The sequence below is a fragment of the Anomaloglossus baeobatrachus genome, chromosome 4, assembly GCF_048569485.1.
Source record: "Anomaloglossus baeobatrachus isolate aAnoBae1 chromosome 4, aAnoBae1.hap1, whole genome shotgun sequence".
Taxonomy (NCBI): Eukaryota; Metazoa; Chordata; class Amphibia; order Anura; family Aromobatidae; genus Anomaloglossus; species Anomaloglossus baeobatrachus.
In genome coordinates this window covers 30,227,227-30,252,646 of record NC_134356.1, presented here as the reverse complement: position 1 = coordinate 30,252,646, position 25,420 = coordinate 30,227,227, and positions in this window count along the sequence as shown.

Below are 25,420 nucleotides of genomic sequence, written 5' to 3'. Positions count from 1 at the left end.
CATCACATGTTTCTCAACGCTGGCAGGAAACTAGCCAGGTCTTTTACTGGGAAGGAAAAACCACGGGAAGGGCAGTCTTCAGTCAAGGAAACCACCTATGCCAAAACGTGGTATCCATCCATAGACAGCTGTTCGGGGTATTTGCCCTCATCAGTGTGGAGTAGGAAACTGGCTAGTGGGAGCAATGCCTAGTAGAAGACTATATAGGTAAGGATGGTTGACCTTAGGGAGATCAACATCCTGTGGTTTTTCCTACTAGGCATTGCTCCCACTAGCCAGTTTCCTACTCCACACTGATGAGGGGCAAATACCCCGAAACAGCTGTCTGTGGATGGATACCATGTTTTGACATAGGTGGTTTCCTTGACTGGAGACTGCCCTTCCCGTGGTTTTTCCTTCCTGGTGAAAGACCTGGCTAGTTACCTGCCAGCGTTGAGAAACATGTGATGGTGTCTCCGCGGCTTCCTTGTTTTGAATATTTCCCAGGGGGCATTGCTCTAGAATCACTGCATTGAGAAAACATGTGATGGTGCTCCGCGGTGCTGGATGTTGATCTCCCTAGGGTCAACCATCCTTACCTATACTATGTGGGTCAAGACTGGGAGTGTAGGCAACATTGAGTTTCAGCTTCCTCTAAAGATTTTCTAATGAGCTCAGGTCTGGAGACCGGCTAGGCCACTCCAGAACCTTGAAATGCTTCTTACGGAGTCACTCCTTAGTTGTCCTGTCTGTGTGTTTCGGGTCATTGTCATGTTGAAAGACCCAGCTACAACCCATCTTCAATGCTCTTACAGAGGGAAGGAGGTTGTTGGCCAAACGTTTGCATTACATGAGCCCATCTATCCTCCCTTCAATATGGGAAAGTCGTCCTGTTCCCCTTGCAGAAATGCAACCCCAAATTATCTTTCCAACCCATTCTTCATGGTTGGAACTGTGTTCTTGAACTTATACTTATCCTTCTTCCTCCAAGTATAGCAAGTGGAGGTGATATCAAAAAGTTCTATTTTGGTCTCATCTGACAACATGACCTCCAATGTCTCCTCTGGATCATCCATATGGTCATTGGTAAACTTCAAATGGGCCTGGACATGTGCTGGAGTGAGCAGGGGGACCTTTCATGCCCTACAGGAGTCTAATCCATGATGGTGTAGTGTGTTGCTAATGGTAATCTTTTAGACTGTGGTCCCAGCTCTCTTTAGGTAATTGAACAAGTCCTCCTATGTAGTTCTGGGCTGATTCCTGACCTTTCTCAGAATCATCCTTACCCCACAAGGCGAGATCTTGCATGGAGGCCAAGTCCAAGTAAAAAGTCATCTTCTGTTTATTCCATTTTCTAGTAATTGCACCAACAGTTGTTGCCTTCTCACCAAGCTGCTTGCCTATTGTCCTGTTGACGTGTACCCAAGATAAAAATTACAGACCTCTCCATTCTTTGTAGGTGAGAAAACTTGCACTAACATCAGTTAATCAAATACTTATTTTCCCCACTGTGTATGTAGGGAATTTTGGGCTATATGAGACACATAATTTATGACCTATATAGGTTAAAAAATGAAGGTCAACGGTAAATATTCAGTCAACTAAGATTATATGGAGGAATTGCTTTCTATAGAGGAAGGTTTAATTGTGAAAAGACACTATTTATCACTGCTACCGCATCAGCAGAATATTGGCAAAGTCCTCTGCAGCTTATATTATAAGTATGTAGTGAGGGAAGATGTCCTTCAGCACGTTGTGACAACTTCTCTGCTCTCTTCCATCAAAGATAAAAGGCTGCTGTTAATGATGCCTTGGTGCACATGGGGGCTACCACACCATTCTATTGCATAAATAAAGTTATATCACTCTTATAGGGCCAAGAACATCAAGTTCTACCTCTCACGAGAAGTGTAGTTTTGCAAAAGCCACAGGTTGAAGACCACTACTCTATGCTATCATTAGAAGACCAAGATTAATGTGACTACTTGTGTTGGGAGTAATCCATGTGTTATGGGACAAGTGTCCTGCACGGTTGACTTGAATATAAACTAGTAATCGTGCTCTATTCTAACCGTAAATGTTTATGATCTTCTTCGGAAAAAATTTGCTCCTGTGGTCCGAGGCTTGTAGAGTACGCAGAGTCCATCCGTGTTCCGAGACGAGAACTCTTGGCTCTTAGAAGAGAGCATAATGTTATAGTAAGGTCGTACTGAGGACCAGTAAATTGGTTGGAAGGTTTAACACGAAACTGTACACAAGATAAGTACGTTCTGTCCTCTGGTGAAATTCGCGAGACCGCTGCGCTTAGAATGGTATGTCCTTCGCAGTGTTTCTCTGTACCCAACATAGGTGCCAAAATACCAACGTTCTCGAGGTGACGTTCACGATGGCGTGGGCCGCAGCTCAACATCTGTCTAAGAGGGAAACCAGAAAGCTGCAAGGCGCATTCAAGGTGTGTCAACAACTACAAAATCAAATCTGGATTTTGATTTTATAATTTTTTTTAAGATAAATATAAAAATATGGGACTTAAATGTGGAGGGACTGCCACAATCATATCATCCCTACCATGAAGGTTAAACCCTATTGGTGTCTCTTGGGAATCTACTAAGTAGGTACCATGGAGCCCTAGTTGGGAATTAGTTGGCTTAGAAGAGCACATTTTCGGTTAAAGTTTTGAGATAATTGACAATTTTTACCTTAATTCTTCTCTTCATTAGTAATTTTATACTCATTTCACCCCTTGGTACTTGATGTACTTAGACAAGTCTTAAGGTCAGATGGTCATAAACCAACAAAATTTAAATCTGTTACCTACAAACTTAATATAAGATGAATATAACAATATCTGACGTAAACGTGGAAGAACCTCCACAATCATATCATCCCTACCATGAAAGTTAAACTCTTCCTATTTTTTTCTCCTAGGAATCCACTAAGTAGGTACCATGGAGCCCTAGTTGGGAATCAGTGACTTAGAAAACCACATTTTTGGCTAAAGTTCTTGAGATCATTCTTATGTCTTCTCTTCATTAATAATTTTATTCTCATTTCACCCCTTGGTACTTGAGGTATTTAGACTCTTACACAAGTCCTAATGTAACCCCCACAATAATCTCATCCCTGCCATGAAGGTTAAACCCTTCCTATTGGTGTCACCTGGGAATCCACTAAGTAGGTACGACGGAGCTCTAGTTGGGAATTTATAGCTTAGAAGAGCACATTTTTGGTTAAAGTTCTTGAGATCATTGACGATTCTTCCTTAAATCTTCTATTCGTTAGTAATTTTATTCTCCTTTCACCCCTTGGTATTTGAGGTACTTAGACTCTTATGCCAGAGTCACACGGTACGATATATCGGGCGATATGTCGTCGGGGTCACGTCATTAGTGACGCACATCCGGCATCGTCAGACATATCGTACTGTGTGACACCTCGGAATGACTGTTAACGAGCAAAAATACTCACCTCATCATTGCTCGTTGACACGTCGCTCATTTTCAAAAAGTCGGTCCTCCTTCTGTGCTCTGGTTGTTCATCGTTCCCGTGGCAGCACACGTCGCTCCGTGTGACACCACGGGAACGACGAACACAGCTTACCTGCATCCCGCTGGCAATGCGGAAGGAAGGAGGTGGGCGGGATGTTATGTCCCGCTCATCTCCGCCCCTCCGTTTCTATTGGCCAGCCGCAGTGTGACGTCGCTGTGATGCCGAACGTCCCTCCCCCTTCAGGAAGAGGATGTTCGCCGCCCACAGCGAGGTTGTCTGTGAGATAAGTAAGTGTGACAGGGGTTCACGACTTTGTGCGCCACGGGCAACTAATTGCCCGTGACGCAAAAACGATGGGGGCGGGTACGATCGCTCGTGTGATCGCACGATAGATCGACCCGTGTGACGCCAGCCTTAGACAAGTCCCAATGTCAGATGGTCAAAAACCAACAAAAATTAAATCTGTTACTTATAAACTTTGAAAAATTAATAATAAATAACTCCAAAAAGTTTTCATTTTTATTATATAACATTAAAACTGGGAAATGATCCTATAAAATAAGCAAACACCACACACCAGCAATTAATTATCGCAGTAATTATAATAGCATGGAAAGGTGACCCTAATAGGCCCTGTTTCTCACCCCTACCTTGCCGCGAAGGTCAGCACCCTAATCCTGCGCAAATTGCATCCCCACTCACCAACGACTGACCCTTATGGCTCTACAGAGCCCTAAGTAATAGATGCAGGTTTTCCAAAATCATCCCAGCTATATGTTTATCCAGCTTCCGCTTGAAGATTTCCATTGATGGAGAGCTCACCACCTCCCGTGGTAGCCTGTTCCACTCTCTGACTGCCCTCACTGTCAGAAAGTTTTTCCTAATGTCTAATCTGAATCTCCTTCCTTTTAGTTTCATCCCATTGCTTCTTGTACTTCCCTCTGCACCATGACTTCCTTTCAGATATTTGTAGACCGCTATTAAGTCTCCTCTCAGCCTTCTCTTTTTCAAACTAAATATCCCTAGTTCTTTTAGCCAATCTTTCATATGACATGGTTTCAGACCTTCTACCATTTTGGTTGCTCTTCTCTGGACTTGCTCCAATATATCGATGTCTTTCTTGAATTGGGGCGCCCAGAACTGTACACAGTATTCCAGGTGGGGGTCTGACCAGGGCAGATTATAAGGGAATAATTACCTAATAATTATAAGGTATAATTTTCTTTACACTTCAAAAATACTTTTTACTTAGTGTTGATAAATCACACAAAAGCCTAATACAATACATTTACGTTTGTGGGTTTAACGTGAAAATATGTATAAAATTTCACCGGGGTATAAATACTTTTTCAAGGCACTGTAAATTAAAAGATATGGGGCCCATACATTGACGACAATTTGTCGTGGTTGGTTTGCTTATAAGCTTTTTGATAAAAAAAAACGTGGTTATCTGGCACGCTTTAAACTCTGAACACATGGGAATTTACCAGATTGTCTGTGATATTGTATTCTAAAGAAATGATGTTGCATGAAAAAGTCTTGAAGATGGAAGTGGAAATTTATTATCATAGCTTAGCTGAACAGAAGGCATGGCTAGGGTAGTAGACAAAGATGAGAGAGATTTAGGGTAGTGCCAAACTTGGAGAGCTTTGTGGGTGAGTGTCTTAAGTTTACATTGTATTTTGAAATGGAAGGGTAACCAGTGCAATAACTGGGACAGGGTGGAGGCACTAGTGTAGCAGCTGGACAGAAATGCTTGCCTGGATTCTGTATTCAGGATAGATTGAAGGGGAAAGAGTTTAATTAGATGAAGACTTTAGCAAAGAGTTTCAATAATCAAGATGTGTTTGAATTAGAGTGCAAGTAAGAGGTTTTTGCCATTTTGATGGATGGTAAGTAGGGCAGATTCTGGAGATGTTTTCGAAGGTGTCTTGTGATTGAATATAGGGAGTTAATAAAAGATCTGAGTCAAATATAATAAAAAATATTTGGTAGGCGGCCTAGGAGTTATGGTAGTACCACACATTAATGCACATATTAAGTCTAGGTAGGTTGGTAGACAGAGGAAACACAAGACGTTTAGTTTTGGAAAGATTAAGGAAGAACATGGTGTCAGGAGTGTAATAATCAGGGGTTGATGTACATAAAAGAAGTGTATTATTCTGTGGCATCAACATAGATATGACACTCAAAGCCAACTTTACTGATAGTTTGTTCAATAGGTCTTGTATAGAGAGAAAGGAAAAGAGAACTGGGCAGTTTCCCATGAGAACAGGGCCATTTGCTACTGGCCAGGTCTTTCACTTCTTCAGTGAGCGTTAGTCAAGTATCCCCCTGTTCGGTTCTCATCTAGCTAATGTTCATGTGGTTTCTGGATAAGATTGCCTTGACTATTTTCTTTAGTTCCTGGTCTTCTCGTTGTGACTTGCTCCCACACGCTGCCTTTATCACAGTTTTGGCCAGTCCTCCGGGCTCTGACCGATGGTTCTCCTGGGTTTATTCCATGGCTCCAACTATTCACGCTTCACTCCAGTCCTCCTTGCTCTGACCCACAACTAATTCTGGTATATCAAGGTAAAAGCTGGAGAAAAATGACTTTCATGCCGCACTAAAAACCACAAGCGTAAGTGTAATAAAACAATGTTGTTTTATTTAGGCAATTCCAACGCGTTTCGGAGACATATCCGCCTCCTTCCTCAGGGAAAAAAAAAACCTTGCAGAAGAAGTGTCCTTATAAAGAGGCATTCAGGAAAAAAAGATGCTTCCAACCATGACCTCATCACCCCATGTGTTACAGAGAAGTGACTCATAGCCACGTGGAGCGAAACTACGTAATGGAGCACGGTTTACAAGTTACATCATGGTGTATGCTGAAAAAACAGAATCGAATTAAACAGACTATACATAATAAATGAATAAGTTCGAATTTGGATAAATCGTCTGTGTTCTTTTTCACTGAGAAGCAAACAAAGGAGGGGGAAGAGAAAATAAATATTTTTATATAGATATACATATACCCATATATATTTATATATATATATATCCGACACGAACCCGAAGGATCCATGTCTGGGTGAATGGTGAACCGCTTTCTTAACCATTACCCTATCAAAGGAATTTGATGCAGAGGGATCGCTCAAAAACGACTGACAAATATCTACACGTGTGGATAACTACACGCATAAAAGATGCCTTGTGCGGGAAATATAAAGATAGTGTACCGCGAAAAATGAATAAATGGGGGAAGTGTAATGTTGAAAATGAAAAAACCTTTTATTAGGGAGGTGTGGGGGACGTGGCCAAAGCAACATAGTATTTCCGTGAGGGACAGTGGGGTGAGAGCAAATGTGTTTGTGGCGGAAAAAGGAGCAATCTCTTTCTTGAAAAGCAACAGTACGGAGCAAGGATCAAGGAAAGAGAGGGGGTATAGTGCGCATGCGTGGGGAAAGAAGCGGGTTTTCTACTAGAAGGGGTAATGAAAGTTCAGACCGTGGGAAAAAGATGTGCTGCGCATGCACGTAGTATACATGAAGAAGCGAGTTCCTTCAGTGGAAGGGGTAATGAGAGTTCAGACCATGGGAAAGAACGTGATGCGCAAGCGCGCAAAAATACATTGAAGAGAGTGAGGGAAGTGCTAGTTACGGGGGATGCATATGCAGGACCGTCCATAACAATATGAGGGGAAAAAGGAGTAAACGTTTTACGTCTGGTGCTCTATAACAATAGTGGATTGGCTATTTCAAAAGTGGGGAAATAAATGCCGATAATCTTAGGATAAAAAATAAAAAATAATGAGAATATCGGCATTTATTTCCCCACTTTTGAAATAGACCAATCCACTATTGTTATAGAGCACCAGACGTAAAACGTTTACTACTTTTTCCCCTCATATCGTTATGGACGGTCCTGCATCTGCATCCCCCGTAACTAGCACTCCCCTCACTGTCTTCAATGTATTTTTGCGCGCTTGCGCATCACGTTCTTTCCCACGGTCTGAACTCTCATTACCCCTTCCAGTGAAGGAACTCGCTTCTTCATGTAAACTACGCGCACGCGCAGCACATCTTTTTCCCACGGTCTGAACTTTCATTACCCCTTCTAGTAGAAAACCCGCTTCTTTCCCCACGCATGCGCACTATACCCCCTCTCTTTCCTTGATCCTTGCTCTGTACTGTTGCTTTTCAAGAAAGAGATTGCTCCTTTTTCCGCCACAAACACATTTGCTCTCACCCCACTGTCCGTCATGGAAATATTATGTTGCTTTGGCCACGTCCCCCACACCTCCCTAATAAAAGTTTTTTTCATTTTCAACATTACACTTCCCCCATTTATTCATTTTTCGCGGTACACTATCTTTATATTTCCCGCACAAGGCATCTTTTATGCGTGTAGTTATCCACACGTGTATATATTTGTCAGTCGTTTTTGAGCGATCCCTTTGCATCAAATTCCTTTGATAGGGTAATGGTTAAGAAGCGGTTCCCAATGCACCCAGGCATGGACCCTTTGGGTTCATGTCTGATATATATATATATATATATATATATATATATGGGTATATATATATGTATATCTATATAAAAATATTTATTTTCCCTTCCTCTTCCTTTTTTTGCTTCTCAGTGAAAAAGAACACAGACGATTTATCCAAATTCGAACCTGTTCATTTATTATGTATGGTCTGTTTAATTTGATTCTGTTTTTTCAGCATACACCATGATGTAACTTGTAAACCGTGCTCCATTACGTAGTTTCGCTCCACGTGGCTATGAGTCCCCACTCTGTAACACATGGGGTGATGAGGTCATGGTTGGAAGCGTCTTTTTTTCCTGAACGCCTCTTTATAAGGACACTTCTTCTGCTTCTCTAAGGTTCTTTTTTTCCCTGAGGAAGGAGGCGGATATGTCTCCGAAACGCGTTGGAATTGCTTAAATAAAAGAACATTGTTTTATTACACTTACGCTTGTGGTTTTTAGCGTGGCATGAAACCCGTTTTTCTCCAGGTTTTACCTTGATATACCGCATTTTAAACGGGGCCGCTGCTGGACCACCAAGGCACTCATTTACGTCTATAAAGGGGTTGTGACTGGCACAACCCGATCAGGTGAGTGCATTACTTCTCTATCTTTTTTCACCCAGTAAATCGGGTAAGACCCTATTGCGCCTTTTCTCTCCCAAATTACAGCTCCACAACTTATTCTGACTAGGGGTTACAGTCCTCCTAGATCCGACTTATGGATCTGGCTTACCATGATCCAGTCCTCCTGGTTCTTACCAATGGATCCTTCTGACCGTACTCCATCCAGTCCTCCTAGCGTTGATGCAAGGGTCTGTATAATCATGCTCCACTTTGGTCCTCCTTGCTCGTCAGCACTGCTCTGTTAAACCTTCCAGTCCAGTCCTTGTCTTGGAACCGGTCTTTGGTCGTGTTCGTGTCGTCATTGTGCTCTTCTACTGTGATTTGTGGATCACTTTACATCAACGTTGGAGATAAGGATGAAAAACAGAGGATCCCTTAAGGTACCGTCACACTAAGCAACATCGCTAGCAACATCGCTGCTGAGGCACAACTTGCTAGCGATGTTGCTGTGTGTGACTTCCAGCAACAACCCGGCCCCTGCTGTGAGGTCGTTGGTTGTTGCTGAATGTCCTGGGCCATTTTTTAGTTGTTGCTGTCCCGCTGTGAAGCACACATCGCTGTGTGTGACAGCGACAGAGCAACAACTGAATGTGCAGGCAGCAGGAGCCGGCTTCTGCGGACGCTGGTAACCAATGTAAATATCGGGTAACCAAGAAGCCCTTCCCTTGGTTACCCGATATTTACCTTCGTTACTAGCGTCCACCACTCTCAGCTGTCAGTGCCGGCTCCTGCTCTCTGCACACGTAGCTGGAGTACACATCGGGTAATTAACCCGATGTGTACTGTGGCTAGGAGTGCAGGGAACAGGGAGCCAGCACTGGCAGTGTGAGAGCGGTGGACGCTAGTAACGAAGGTAAATATCGGGTAACCAAGAGAAGGGCTTCTTGGTTACCCGATGTTTACCGTGGTTACCAGCGTCCGCAGAAGCCGGCTCTCTGCTGCCTGCACACGTAGCAGAGTACACATCGGGTAATTAACCCGATGTGTACTGTGGCTAAGTGTGCTGGGAGCCAGCGCTAAGCGGTGTGCGCTGGTAACCAAGGTAAATATCGGGTTGGTTACCCGATATTTACCTTAGTTACCAAGCGCAGCATGCTTCCACGTGTAACGACGCTCCCGCGATCCCTGCCAGGTCAGGTTGCTGGTGGGATCGCTGGAGCGTCGCTTAGTGTGACATCTCACCAGCGACCTCCTAGCAACTTACCAGCGATCCCTATCAGGTTGTATCGTTGTTGGGATCGCTGGTAAGTTGTTTGGTGTGACTGGGCCTTTAGTCTCCACTCTCTACCCTGTATCAAGCCAGTTGCTGCCAAACTTTCTAATCGAGAGACTGTAACATAGAATGCATTGATAAGACATAATAAATAATAAATAAATAAGACATTCTGATCTAGATGGAAACTATCTCTGCAACTTTTAAGCCTTTCCTTTAAGCATTTTCCCCCAAACTGATGCTTCTACAGGGTGACACTGAAATCTGTAAGATACTTATGGTACAACAAGGGAATCCTTGCAGCAAAAAAACCTCATATTAAAGATTCTGCTTTTATCTTTCTCTGGATAAATTATTGAGGCAGGTAGAAAATGGCAACAGTATGTTCTATTTCTACACATGTACCCTCTTAATTAGTGCTTACCCTGAAGATATAAAACTTATGAGAGGCCTTCTCAGCCTTTATTCCTTGAGAGCTGTAGAAATGTCTATAAAGTGAATTAATTCACTGTATAAACCTCCCATGCTGGGATATTAGCTAGGTAACAGGAATGTTTCTGCAGAATATGAGGTCAACCCTTTGACCTACAAGAGGCGGGAAGCTCATAATGGGTCTCTTACAGGATTTGGGGAAGTATCATTTATGTATGTAGCAAAACATAATGGCCACCCATAAGCATGGACAACCAATAGAGTAAGGAGCAAAAGGGTAACAATGTTTTGAACTATTGACTTTCAGGCTCCATATGTCACCATCCACTACATCTTTCAGTGTGAGACGACCTTCATTTTATAGACAATCATCTTGGCTATCTCATAAATAAATTTGACTTGCAACTATTTAGGAGATGATTAGTTATGCAGATACTTCTTCCCGTCACTGCATTGTTACTGTTTTGCTTCTGGTGGTGAGAAAATGTTTTTCTAGCTGTATACTACAAAATACTACCTGTTCTCTCCTTCGCTAATAGCTCAGTGTGTTATTAGATTGATTCATAAGCGATTGTCACTGGGTCGAATCGAGAAGCAGCCATGAAGATTTCTGAAGAAAAGAGAAACAGCATCATCGAATTCATTTATATTGGTCTCCCGGCCAAGAACATTGACAAACCGCATCATGTGAGGACATGACAGTTATAAGAATATGAAATTAAGCCCGTTTGTCCATTCTAAAGCCAAAAGTTGGATGTCCAGGCAAAATATTGGAGTCAGCAAGTCAACTAATCACAAGGTCTAACAATTCTGGAGAGACAGACACAGCAGTGGAGGCGGCTCTTATGCTTCATAATAGTGAATAGACATCCATACAAGCACCGTGCGGCGCACGTTACACAAGTCTGGAATGGTGGCCCGAAAAAAGGTGAAGAAGACTCGACTTCAATATCATCATAAGAAGCGTCGGCTCGAGTTTACAAAGAAGTAAGAAAAGTGGAGAGTAGAATGGAAACGGGTGATTTGGAGCGATGAGATGAAAGTCAATAGACGGCTCTGATGGGGGCAAATGGGAAGAAACAAGGGAAAAAGGGGCTAACAGATCGAGAAATTGAAGGAACTGTCAAGTTTGGTGGAGAAACCCTGATGGTATTTGGTTGTTTCATAGTCAAAGGCGTTGAATATTTCACCAAAATGGATGGTGGTCTCTCTACTGAGCTATATGTGAGTGTCCCTCAAGACAAGTTACTTCATACACTCGAGTGCTATGGGTATGAAAAGGACAACATAGTGTTCCAGCAGGACAATGACCTGATGAATACGCTGAGTTTGGAGAAAAAATGGATCACTGACAATGAAGTAGAGGTGCTGGATTGTCCCCACAGTCCCCAGACCTCAACTGAATCCAACAATTGTGGGTAGAGATGAAGATAAAGTTGTAGACATCCCCAAGTGAGCTGACCAGTATATGTCGCGGGCGGGGAGGACGCCGTCGCTGCTGAGCTCCCGCTAACGCTCGGGTCCGGCACTGCTGCGGCTGCTCGGTGGGTCGAGCGGTGGGCCGGATCCAGGGCCTCGAGCGGCGCTCCTCGCCCGTGAGTGAAAGGGGTGGTTGGTTTGGGGGATTTAGTCCGTGACGCCACCCACGGGTCGTGGTGAAGATAGGCACCACCGCTGCTGATGACGGGGATCCCGGGAGCGATGGTAAGGAGCAGCTGGGATGTTGTTTTCCCCCTCCGTGGGTAGGGGTTGGTGGTCCCGGGGCCAAGTGATGTTGTGACTGGGAGGCAGGGTCGGTGAGGTGCAGGGTTACAGGGACAGCGCGGCGCGGTGCCGGATGGCACAGGTGTACTCACTCAGCAAGAAAGGTACAAAGTCCTCGGTAAACCAAACGGTTGGATGGACGGGTCCCGCAGCAGGCTGCAGTGCTTCTCCCCGGACAGGTGATGGCGGCTGTCTTTCCCTGCACCTTGATGTTCTCTTTCTGACTACTATGGATTCCCAACGGTAGTCCGCTCCCCGGTGTATGGGTGCCGGAGGAGCCCGTTTGCCCGCAGATGCTGGCCCTTGGGTCTCTAGCCTTAGGCGGTAGCTGTATACCCTCACGGTGTGGGCTATTGCCTTCAATCGGGACTTTTGCTGTTGTGAAACCCCTGGGATTCCAGTCACATTCGGATCTGACTATTGTCGGCGGCTCCAAGCCTGGTCGGGGTCCGATGGCCCTGCCTGTGTGTGCTGGCTTCACTTCGCTCCCCGGTCGGTACCGGCGGGCCATCGCCCGTCCCCGGTCCTACGGTTCCGCATTGCTCCACCACTCCTGCAGACGGCCACCACCGTCTGCCAACCTTGCTGTCAGTGCCTGGGCCACAAACCCAGACACCCAAGTGCTTACTCCTCACTCTTCAAACTCCTACACTGTTCTGTCACTTTTCCCGCCTCCAGGCCTGTGAACTCCTCGGTGGGTGGGGCCAACCGCTTAGCTCCGCCCCACCTGGTGTGGACATCAGACACTGGAGGGAGGCAACGAGGATTTTGTGTTTGGCTGGTGTCCCTGTCTAATGGGGGTGGGGGGTGTTTGGGTGTTATTTGTGACGACCTGGCTAGGCCAGGGCGCCACATATACATCAACACTGGGAATGTGGAGAAGAGATCTGGGATCAGATTACAGTGGAGACATGCTTAAATCTGATGGAGAGCCCAGAAGGATTCAGGAGGGGTGAAAGCCAAAGGTGGACTCACAAAATACTAACAAAATATTAAAACATTTAATTTAGATTTTTTAGGAGCAAAATAGTAACAATGCAGTTTCATGAGAAGAATCTGCATAATTAATCATATGCTAAATCATATGCTAAATAGTTTCTATCATGGTCGCATGCTTGGTACTCATAAAGAGCAGTTGGACGCGACTCGATTACCGTGTATAATGGAAGTTGATGGGGAACTTGAGCATTTTCCAGGAAATCTTCTGGAAAAATGCTCAAATCCCCCTTTGACTTCCATTATAGTCGTCTGCTCTAGTCAATCTCATCTGAGTATCCAACTGGTCTTAACGAATACTTAGCACCGGAGCATGGTAGTGCCTGCTAATCACCAGTTATGAGTACCGAGCATGGTAGTGCTCGCTCATCACTAGTTACGAGTACCAAGCACCCAAGCATGGTAGTGCCTGCTCATCTCTAGTTACGAGTACCGAGCATGGTAGTGCTCGCTCATCACTAGTTACGAGTACGGAGCACCCAAGTATGGTAGTGCCCGCTCATCACTAGTTACGAGTACTGAGCACCCGAGCATGGTAGTGCCCGCTCATCACTTGTTACGAGTACTGATCACCCAAGCATGGTAGTGCCCGCTCATCACTACTTACAAGTACTGAGCACCCGAGCATGGTAGTTTCCACTCACCACTAGATACGAGTACGGAGCAGTTGAGCATGTTAGTGCTCGCTCATCACTACTTACGAGTACTGAGCACCTGAGCATGGTAGTGCTCGCTCATCACTAGTTACGAGTACTGAGCACCTGAGCATGGTAGTGCTCGCTCATCACTAGTTACGACTATCGAGTGTAACAATGTGTCCCCCCAGCCTGCAGGAAGCAGAGTTTAAGTAAAAGAGGATACATACTGGAGTCCGACTCTTCAACCCTACAACTCCACCATAGAAGATGGAGCCAACACAAAATGTCGATTGTCCAGACAGGAGGTGCTCTGAGTCAGGTCAGCTATGTTACGTGTACTTGACAAGTGACCTGTTGAGGTCACTAGTACGTACACAACTTGAGGGGGAAGGGGTTGTAACATTGTTTTCCCCCTAGCCTGCACCATAATGTAATCAAGTGACTCGCCCACCCCAGGGCTATGGGACACCCGGTGCCGGGCCGGACTAGTCCGGTGGTAGTCAGTGGTGGCTGGGCCCGGCTCCGTGGCCCTGGTGGGTGTCAGTTGTAAATATGGCTTGTTTTAAAGTTTGTGTTCGTGACGCCACCTGTGGTATGCGGCTAATAAGCCGCCGCTGCTGTGTAAGGCCTCCGGGGTGATGAAGTGGCAGCAATGGTGGTACTGCTCCCCACAGGTGGAGCGGTGCCCCGGGGCACAGTTGGTGCTTGTGAATGTCTATGCAGAGGAAATAACTGAGGCGACTTCAAAGGTGCAGTTCCAGTTCTTTACTCACAATTCTTATCAGGGCAGGCAGGACCCTTGGACTGCTGGGACCGCTGTCAGGGACCTCCGTCTTCTGGGTGATTCAGAGCGTGAAATCCGGTACCCTTCTCTTTAGTGTCTCCTTCTCTGCTGTCTTCACTAGCCTTGCCCGAGTTTGGATGGCCCTGGCTTGGCCTCCACTACAGCCTCCAGGCTGGGGGGTCACCTGTCGGCTGATTACCCCTTTTCTGAAGGTCTGCTATGGGTTCTGGCCCTGGGAGCTTACAACGTCCCTGGGCCTCGGTTTTTACTGTTTGGAGATTGTCTTTTCACTCCTCCAGTCTCTAGGGACCGTCCCCTGTCGCAGCTAATCACTCCACCGATGTCACTGTGGACCAGGCCACCGCAGCCTGCAGCTACTCGTAGCGCCTCTGGGCCCTCGGCTTCGGTACCCAACAAGGACAGCTCGTGGTACCTACAGGACTACCCGCGGCCCTGCGACCCTTTCCTTCCTTCGCTTCTTTCTCCTCCTTGCCTGCTTCCAGCAGGCCTCCTCCTCCCTCCTTGCTCTCGTTCTCCTTCTCCAACTACATGCTCACTCCTCACTCTCTCACTCCCTGAGCGATCTGACTAAACTTGACCTTCCTGTCTCTGTCTGCTCTCCTTGGCTCCTCCCACCTCCCCGGTTGCTAAGCTGTCACCTATGGGAACAGGGATGGGTCTTACGGCCCCTCCCAGCATGCAGCATGGGAGGGTTGCCAGCCACTTTCCCTGGTCCTGTGTGTCCCTAGCAATGGGTGTAGTGTGAATTTACCAGGGGACCGGAGTTCACTCTCTTCCTCTCCCAGAATGGGCATCACACCGCAGATGGGGTGCAATGACCTGTGGCGACGGAAGCCTCAGGGGCGCCACACAAGCCTCCAGCAGTATTGTAACAGCATGTCCCTCCCTGGCCTATGTGTCTAGACTTTAATGTAATCAGGCCTAGGTCAACATCTAGTGGGCGACTGTGTCTTTGTTCTTCTCCGCTTGGGACTCATCCAATACCAGCCTGTAGTTCCTGGAAACTTCTCCATATAAAGTCACTATTCAAAAGTGGGTGTGAGCCCTTTTCCATCCAGGGGATAGATCTAAGGAGAGGTGGAAGAATCAGCCACATTTTTAGTTAGTTGATGCTTTGTTGGGTGAAAGGCGAGGATCTGTGCTGAGGGCAGGTCCTGGTGTCTGTGTATGGACTATGGTTATTGAATGTTCTCAGTGAGAGGAACAAAATTATAATCTTGTGATACCTTTTAATGGCTAACTAAAATAAAATAAAGTGATGTTACAAAGCAAGCTTTCGAGACATCTCAGGTCCCTTCATCAGGCATGGTATGGACTATGGGACATTGAAGATCAGCTAATACATGGGATTGTGTTGTCTCAGCCACGCTACCGGATTTAAGAAACTCAGCTAAGGACTGTTTTTGCATTTTCCTTGATGTCGGATTGCAGGGTTGCGCCCCCGGATCTGTTTTCTTTGTGTGGACTCATTGTGGACTCTAAAGAACCATTTGGATATTGGATGTTTTATGCTCCCTGCCTCAATAAAACTTGTTTTCATTGTTCATCGGCCTTGTGTCCCTGCCTGCTCTCACATCGAGCACCTGACCATGGTAGTGCTCACTCATCACTAGTTACGAGTACTGAGCACCTGAGCATGGTAGTGCCCACTCATCACTAGTTACGAGTATGGAGAAACCAAGCATGGTAGTTAGTGCTCACTCATCACTAGTTACAAGTATCGATCACCTGAGCATGGTAGTGCTCGCTCATCACTAGTTACGAGTATCGAGCACCTGAGCATGGTAGTGCTCACTCATCACTAGTAACGAGTACTGACCACCCGAGCATGGTAGTGCTCGCTCATCACTAGTTACGAATATCGAGCACCTCAGCATAGTAGTGCTCACTCATCACTAGTTATGAGTACGGAGCACCCGAGCATGGTAGTGTCCACTCATCACTAGTTACGAGAATTGAGCACCCGAGTATGGTAGTGCTCCCTCATCACTAGTTACGAGTACTGAGCACCCAAGCATGGTAGTGCTCGCTCAACACTAATTACAAGTACCGAGCACCCGAGCATGGTAGTCATCACTCATCACTAGTTACGAGTACTGAGCACCCAAGCATGGTTGTGCTCGCTCAACACTAATTACGAGTACTGAGCACCTGAGCATGGTAGTCATCACTCATCACTAGTTCCGAGTACTGAGCACCCTAGCATGATAGTGTAGCGCCCCATGGGGCAGGTGGTTAACCTACTCGTTGCCGGGCCGTTGAGGCTCGGGTCAGGCGATGTCACAGGTGGCCTTGCCCGATTCCGTTGGAGGGGAATGCGGGGTGATTGGGAAAGTTTGTAGTGATGCCACCTGTGGATTGTGGCCAGGGATTAGCCGCCGCTGCCGAATTCCTCGCGTGGGGTTCGCGAATTCCTAGGTGCCAGTTGGCTCTGGAAACTTGTGTGGTCAGAGGGGCATTAAACCCCTCAGTCCTGCAGAGTCTGATGTTGCAACGTAGACTTGCACCACCCTAGGGTGTTGCACCCCGAACTGCGCTGGCCCCGGGAGACCTGACACGGTATCCCCACAGCGACCATTAAACTCCTATGTCCCACAGGAGCTACCGAAAAGTACGTCCGCTCACTAACTCTCCTGCTGGAGAACTCTCTCTTGCTGTGTGTGGCTCCTAACTACCCCTGGTAGCCGCTATTTCCTCCATCCAAGTCCTAAGCTAGCGGATTGGGGCCCCTGTTGTGATGGCATCCTATAAATGCCACACTGTAGGCGACCCCTTTTGTACCCGACCCTAGCCCAGTCCCCATTGGGGAAGGGGCAACCCTTGTGTGTATGTGGTTGTGTATGGTGAAACCGGCACCAACCTCTCCTGGATCCATGATCAGTACTACACCCTGGTCGGACTGCAGTACCCTGTGGCGACCAGAGCCTCAGGGGCACCACAGTAGTACTTGCTTATCACTAGTTATGAGTACTGAGCACCCGAGCATGATAGTGGTCACTCATCACTAGTTACGAGTACAGAGCACCCGAGCATGGTAGTGGTCACTCATCCCTAGTTACGAGTACTGAGCACCCGAGCATGGTAGTGGTCACTCATCACTAGTTACGAGTACCAAGCACCCGAGCATGGTAGTGCTCACTCATCACTAGTTACGAGTACTGAGTGTCGCGGGCGGGGAGGGGACGCTGCACTCACCCACTGCTCGGGTCCGGCTGCTGCTCGCTCGGTCGGTGGCTCGAATGGTGGGCCGGATCCCGGGGACTCGAGCGGCGCTCCTCGCCCGTGAGTGAAAGGGGTGGTTTGGGTGTAGGGATATTGTCCGTGACGCCACCCACGGTTTGTGGTGAGGTTGGGAAACCACCGCTGCTCTGTACGGGGATCCCGGGAGCGTTGGCAGGGAGCAGCTGAGATGTTTTCTTCCCTCCGTGGGTAGGGGGTTTTTGGTGGTCCCGGGGCCCGGTGGTGGAGGTCGGAAGGTGGGATGTGGGGCCTGGCCGGGTGCAGGGTCGCGGGGCAGCGCAGTGCCAGGCGGCACGGTGGTACTTACTCAGCCAGTAACGCGCACGGAGTCTCTGGTAAAACAAACGGCTGGATGGACGAGTCCCACAGACGGCTGCGGCGGTCACTCCCGGTAGGTTGGCGGTGACTGTCTTTCCCTGCACCGGTGTTCTGTTCTCGGCCCCAATGGCTTCCCACTGATAGCCCGCTCCCCAGCGGTATGTTGGCTAAGGGAGCCCTTCCTTTGCCCGCAGGCTCTGGCCCTGGGAGCTCTAGCTCTGGCGGTAGCTTTATCTCCCTCACGGTTTAGACGGTTGCCTTCAGTCGGGTCTTTACTGCTGGGGAACCCCGGAGGTTCCCGTCGCTGACGGATTTAACCGGTTTTACGGCGACTCCTAGCCTGGTCGGGGTCCGTATGCCCTGCCGGATGGTGCTGGCTTCTCTTCGCTCCCCGGTTCGGTACCGGCGGGCCACCGCCCGTCCCCGGTCCTCACGGTTGTGCGTCAATCGGCCTCTCCTGCAGACGGTCACCACCGTCTGCCAACCTTGCTGTCAGGTGCCCGGGCCACGTACCCGGACACGGCCAGTCAGTTCCTCCACTACTACTTCCTCACTCTCCAACTTCTCAAACTCAACTGCCTTCCTTTTCCCGCCTCCAGGACTGTGAACTCCTCGGTGGGTGGAGCCAACCGCCTGGCTCCGCCCCACCTGGTGTGGACATCAGCCCCTGGAGGAAGGCAACAAGGATTTGTATCTGACCTTGATGTTCCTAACCGGGGTGTAGGGTGTGTTGTTGCAGTATCTGTGACATCCTGGCTTGTCCAGGGTGCCACACTGAGCACCCGAGCATGGTAGTGTCCGCTCATCACTAGTTACGAGTACTGAGCACCCGAGCATGGTAGTGCCCGCTCATCACTAGTTACGAGTACTGAGCACCCGAGCATGGTAGTGCCCGCTCATCACTAGTTACGAGTACTGAGCACCCGAGCATGGTAGTGCTCGCTCATCACTAGTTACGAGTACTGAGCCCCCGAGCATGGTAGTGCCCGCTCATCACTAGTTACGAGTACCGAGCACCCGAGCATGGTAGTGCCTGCTCATCACTAGTTACAAGTACTGAGCACCTGAGCATGGTAGTGCCCGCTCATCACTAGTTACGAGTACTGAACACCCGAGCATGGTAGTGCTCGCTCATCACTAGTTATGAATACTGAGCACCCGAGCATGGTAGTGCTCACTCATCACTAGTTATGAGTACTGAACACCCGAGCATGGTAGTGCCCGCTCATCACTAGTTACGAGTACTGAGCACCTAAGCATTGTAGTGCCCGCTCATCACTACTAAATTTTAAAAGCTACAAAAAAGTTTAATTTTTTTCTAAAAGATAAAATCTTAATGAAAACTATATAACTTTGGGGTCACTGTAATTGTACTGATGGGCTGGATAAAGTTATCATGTCATCCGTACCTCACGGTGGATATTGTAAAAGGGAAACCTAAAAAAACCCTAAAAAAATAAATAAATAGCAGATGGGCAGGATGGGTCTTTGAGATCAAAACCTAACTCCGCAGCTTATAGGGTCTTTTATTGGATATTGCAAAGTAATTTTCTACCTCTGACAACCCCTCTAAGTAACTTTTGCAAACTTCAGTATTTGTCATAATAAACACCAACCCCGGACTCCTTTGATGATCTACCTTGCAGTGATTTCTTTAATGTACCTTGTGTTGGGAGAGGAGGTATGGGAGGGGGTACAGGATGGGGAGCGTGAATAGGGGAGGGGGTGTAGCACAGGAGGTGGAGGGGGGTGTCGGAGGATTTAGAGTGACACAAAACACGTGTCTGCAGGCAGGGCTGTGGTAGCAGGTGCAGGGAGGAGCTGGGAGAGGAGGGGGACACTGGTGTGTAGGGAGGATAGTCAATCTCCGTAAGGTGATGGAGAAAGTCACATCATGGGGACTTGTCCTATCAACCGCAGCATCACTGAGACCCCAGAAGACGACACATGACGGGTGAGTGACAGGCGTGGACTTTATTATGACTGATGATGTCACTTGCCCCCGCAGTTTGATATTTTGTACCATGTTATGACTTTTTTGTGCTGGGTATTAATATTTATGTTTTTATGGGGCGGCGTAAAGTGGTGGTGAAAAAGTTTGGATTGGGCACAGGAAACATCTGGAGAAGTTTACAAAGTCTGTGGTATCCAAAGTGTCCAAAGTGATGATGTGCTACATGCGTAGAGGTATATATAGATCAGATAAATAGATATTAGCCACTTATTTAAAGGGCATGTCCAAGGTGCTAGATAAAATAAAGAAAACAACTATACTTACCCCCTGTACCGGCGCTGCTAGTCCGCTCTTAGGCCGGCTTTGCACACTACGACATCGCAGGTGCGATGTCGGTGGGGTCAAATCGAAAGTGATGCACATCCGGCGTCACTTGCGATGTCGTAGTGTGTAAAACCTTTTGATACGATGAACGAGCACAAAAGCGTCGTTATCGTATCATCAGTGTAGTCTCCGACATTTCCATAATGCCGGTGCAGCGACAGGTACGATGTTATTCCTCGTTCCTGCGGCAGCACACATCGCTGTGTGTAAAGCACCTTACCTGCGTCCCGGCTGCTATGAGAAGGAAGGAGGTGGGCGGGATGTTTACATCCTGCTCATCTCCGCCCCTCCGTTGCTGTTGGCCGCCTGCCGTGTGACGTCGCTGTGACGCCTAACGGCCCGCCCCCTTAGGAAGGAGGCGGGTCACCGGCCAGAGCGACGTCGCAGGACAGGTGAGTGCATGTGAAGCTGCCGTAGAGATAATGTTCGCTATGGCAGCTATCACAAGATATCGCACGTACGACGGGGGCGGGGACTATCGCACTTGACATCGCAGCATCGGCATGCGATGTCGTAATGTGCAAAGTACCCCTTATTCTTGTGTCACTGACATAAATAAAGCAGTGTGACCACTGCAGCCGATCAGCTGATTGGCTGCAGTCTTCAAAGTTTTGTCCAAAAGGAAGAAGAGTGTTCGCGTGAAAGATGTGATCACCTGATGAATAAGCATTTCATTGGTTTGGTGGTGGACCACTGCCAGGTGCACAGAGGTCAAATGACCTGTTAAGCGGGCTTTACACACAACGACATCGCTAACGAGATGTCGTTGGGGGTCACGGAATTCGTGACGCACATCCGGCCTCGTTAGCGACGTCGTTGCGTGTGAAACGCAGGAACGACCGTTAACGATCAAAAATACTCACCATATTGTTGATCGTTGACACGTCGTTCCTATCCCGATTATCGTTGGTGTTGCAGGACGCAAGTTGTTCGTCGTTCCTGCGGTAGCACACATCACTATGTGTGACACCGCAGGAACGAGGAACATCACCGTACCTGCCGCCGCCTGCAATGAGGAAGGAAGGAAGTTGGCGGGATGTTCCGCCCGCTCATCTCCGCCCCTCCGCTTCTATTGGGCGGTCGCTGTGTGACGTCACTGTGATGCCGAACGTCCCTCCCCCTTCAGGAAGAGGATGTTCGCCGCCCACAGCGAGGTCGTTCGGGAGGTAAGTACGTGTGACAGGGGTGACCGACTTTGTGCGACACGAGCAACAATTTGCCCTTGACGCACAAATGATAGGGGCGTGTGCGATCCCATATGCGATCGCACGATAAATCGGCGCGTGTAACGGGGCCTTAACTGTATACAGGTCATACCCTGGTGACAAAGTACAAAAGGTATACCTGGGCTCAAATTACTACAGGTGCCCATGCAAATGTATATAGAATTGTGTTGTATTATATAGGATATATACATCACTGCTGTTTTGTGAATGAGTGGGCACAAACATTTTCTACATACTTACAGGTGTAGTTTGCAGGATACTGCCTACTGACACAAGTATTTTGCATGGTTCCAAAGGAGTTGCACACTAACATTAACCCTGGTTGGTCTTAAAGGGATGTCCACTAATTGGACAACCCCTACTCATACCCCTTGTTCGCCCTCGCAAAGCCTATACCCACCTTTAGTGTGGCTGCGGTTCCAGTGATGTCTGAAGCTGCGTTCCCAGAGTCCCTGTGACATAGTTATGACACGCGAGTCCCGCATCTGTCTCCCTGCCTTCGGACATTTGATCAGGATGTGAGCGCAGCGCTGACTTCCTGCTCAAATGTCCGAAGGCAGGGAGAAGGAAGGTAACACTGGTTGGACGTGGGGCTTGCATGTCATAACAATGTCGCGTGGGCCCTGGGAATGCAACTTCAGACATCGCTGAAACCACGGCCGTACCAAACAAGGGGAATGAGAAGGGGTTGTCCAAATAGTGGACAACCCCTTTAAGTGTCCAAGAGGGAGGCAGGAATCATCCCAAAAATCATCATTTTGTTCAGCAGAGGATGGGAAGTGGTGAGGTATACACTCAGAGGACCCTACTGTCCTTGGTTAGTAGGTGGCAGGAACGAGCACCAGGGGTAAACCATATTCATTAACTTTTGCTATACAACCTCATGTCCTGTGCGTGTAATTGTCTTAAAAGGGTTGTTCAAGCTTAGGAAGTTTGGGTAGGTCAAGAATTTTAATGAATTTACATACAGCTATAAAGTGTACAGGGTACAAGGCAGAGCCATCTTGAAATCCAAGGTTCCACCACTGGGATTTCCACCGATCCCAAGAATCGGGCTCTGAAGTGCCTCACGGGTATGAAGATGCCACTGTATTCATGTTCCATGGGACCTCCATAGGTAGGCAAGTACAGCACTTGGCTTTTTCTGGCAGTTCCATAAAGAATGAATGGAGTGGTGCTGCGCATATACAGCCTCCGCCCAAACTCAAAGGCAGAAGTTCAAAGGGCCATTCTCTGGATCGGTGGGACAACCTCTCTAAAGGTGTAAAGGTGGTTCTGCCTTGTGCCATGTCATCCATGTGAAGCACTAGCCGATGCAATTTAATGAAAATTCTTGACAGTGTTGTCTTTCATTGTCGAATGGCATCATTTTACAAGATCTGTTGAGCCAGTGGGCCGAAGGGCATCAATTTACAAGATTTATTGGAGCAGGGGGACTGAAGGTATAATTTTGTGAGATTTGTTGGGCCAGGGGTATGTATAGTAAAATTTTATAAGATTTGTTCAACCAAGGAATTGAAGGGCATAATTTTATGAGATTTGTTGGGACTAGGAGACCAAAGGGCATAATTTTATGAGATTTCGTGGATCTAGGAGACCAAAGGGCATCATTTTATGAGATTTGTTGGGTCTTAGAGACCATAGGACATCATTTTATGAGATTTGTTGGGTCTAAAGGACCAAAGGGCATCATCGTATGAGATTTGTTGGATCTAAAAGACCAAAGAGCATCATCGTATGAGATTTCTTGGGTCTAAAAGACCAAAGGGCATCATCGTATGAGATTTGTTAGATCTAGGAGACCATAGGGCATCATTTTATAAGATTTGTTTTGTTTAAAACACCAAAGGACATCATTTTATAAGATTTGGTGGGTCTGATAGACCACAGGGCATCATTTCATGAGATTTGTTCTGCCACAGAACTGAAGTGCATCATTTTACGAGCCTTGTTGGTCCAGGGGACTGAATGGCATAATTTTACGAGATTTGTTGGGCCAGCATACTTAAGGCTCTCTTTTTATGAGCGTTGTTCCAGGGGATCAAAATACATCTGTTTTTCGAGAACCTTTGGACCATGGGATTTTTTGAGATTTGTTGTGCCAGGGATCCAAAGGGCATAACATTAAGAGATTTGTTTGGCTAGGGGACTGAACGAGTTATTTTTGTAAGATTCCTTGGGCAAGGTGACCAAAGGGCATTATTTTATGAGATATTTTTGGGACCAGGAGACTGAAGGTCATCATTTTATGAGATTTCTTGGGTCATTGTGCATGTATGGTACGCCTGATTTCTACTCCAATCCCTTCTCTAAGCACGCCATGGTCTTAGAGGAATATATACAGCTAAAAACCTTCTTGACCTTATTTTATTTTTTTTAAGTCTTGCAACTTTTTAAATATTTTTTTAGTAAGTCTATTCTTGGTCTTAATTGAACAATGCTTATTTTTTTGGGTTGTCACGTGATGCACAGAGTCGGGAACCTCTGTGGTCCTCACTTGACCGGTTGTCAACTTCTTGGAAGAAAAAAATTTGAAGATCCAATGTTTGGGGAACAGCAAGCAGATATCTCGAAAATTTGAAGAATTGATAGACTTGTTGGATGATTGGAAATTCCAGTGTTATCTCTCCTCCTTTATTCCTGCCGTGTGTATATGCCAGTAAGCAGCTTTCTTTCTGGCAGGCTATCCTACGTCAGTGTTTGTGTTTAGCAGCGTGAGACGAGTGTATGAAAATATGTGTCGTGTTGCTGTTTGAGGACAATCTCTGAAATCTCTATAATGTGCCAAAACTTGGGGCAAAAACAAGATGTCAGCCAAGTCATGGAGCCCGGCTTCATACCGTTCTTCAGAATAATGTATAACAAGTAGTTACATGAAGAAGACATCACAAAAAAAATCTTTCCTTGTGCCTCGAATTTTGAAGTTTTTGGAAAAGAAAAAACTTTCACTTTATGGAAGTGGTGGAGGAGATATAAGGGGGTGATATTTGCTTTGGACAAAGTTTTGGCTAAACGGGTTCTTCAGAAATTGAAGGTATAAATGTTAAAGGGGTTGTCCACTACTTGGACATTGGACAAGCCCTACTCATTCCCCTTGTTCAGTCCCGTAAAGCTTATACTCACCTCCGATGTGGCCGTGGTTCCAGTGATTTTTGAAGTCGCATTCCTGAGGCTCAAGGGACATTCTAATGACACACGATCCTTGTAACCAGTCAGCGCCGGCTTTCTCCTCCTTGCCTCCAGACTTTGAGCAAGAAGTCAGCACAGCACTCACATAATGCTGAAATGTCTTAAGATGGTGGGCATTGATTAGTCGCGAGGCCCGAGTGTCATAACAATGCCCCGGGAATGCAACTTTAGACATTGCTGGATCCGCGGCCGTACCGGAGGTGAGTATAGGCTTTACGGAACTGAACAAGAGGAATGAGTAGGGCTTGTTCAAGAAGTGGACATCCCCTTTAAATTCTTCTACAGAGCCCCCTACAAGAAAAATTAAGCATTACACATTTCTCATTAAAATGAATAGTGGACTTGGGACTTGGGGTCCTCCAAAGAGAGACACTTTAGGTAGAAGAGGGTCTAAAAGAAAAATACCTAGAAACCCATGGAAGGTCAAAAACGTTATTGGTAAAAAAACATTTTATGTAATTAAAAAAAAAATTGCAACCCAAATAATGCTTAAAATGGTTAAAAATTGCAAATAAAAAAGACAAAATGCCCCCTAAAAAACAAGGTCATAAATGCCTCATAAAAATGGAATAAAAAGTCATAATTACACCAAAACTGTACCAATAAAAAGACTGTTGAATATCTCTGTCGATGGAAAATAAAAATATGTCTTA